This window comes from Triticum dicoccoides, chromosome 2B (assembly GCF_002162155.2).
Source record: "Triticum dicoccoides isolate Atlit2015 ecotype Zavitan chromosome 2B, WEW_v2.0, whole genome shotgun sequence".
Classification (NCBI taxonomy): domain Eukaryota; kingdom Viridiplantae; phylum Streptophyta; class Magnoliopsida; order Poales; family Poaceae; genus Triticum; species Triticum dicoccoides.
In genome coordinates, this window is record NC_041383.1 from 507,352,310 (window position 1) to 507,352,877 (window position 568).

Sequence of the window (568 nt, forward strand, 5' to 3'; positions counted from 1 at the left end):
GCGTGGGAGGGAAACGGAGTGCGGGGCCGCAACGAGCAGGCCCGCAGGCGGCAGGGGAGCCGGGGCGCGGTGGCGCACCAGCAACAAGGGGACGACGCAGCGACAACGGCAACGCAACGGCAGGAGCAGCAGTAGCTAAGCATGAGCAGCAGTAACAGGAAGTAAGAGCAGCAGCGGCACCATGGGGGGGGGATATGCGAGGTGCTCACATCGAGCAGTAGAGGAGCTTGGGGAGGCCGGAACGGGTCGTGGTGGTCATGGCCGGCGGCCTGCCGGCGTTGGAGGGCGTCGGAGCGGGGCGACTCGCTGGGAGCGGCTGCGGCCGGGTTCAGTGCGCGCCGGCGGGACCCTGCCGGCATGGTCCGACGATGGGGTGGACTCGGCGAGGGGCGCCAGCCTGGTGGCGGGGATGGGAGGCGCCCACCGAGGTGGGCAGCGGGGCGCTGCCCCGATCCAGTCGAGGGAGGTGAGAGGAGGGGCGCGGAGGAGTCCGGGAGGGGCGGCGGCCTTAGCGGAGCGGCGGCGAGGGGGCGCCGTTGCGCCCCGATCCGGATCGAGAGGGAGCGAG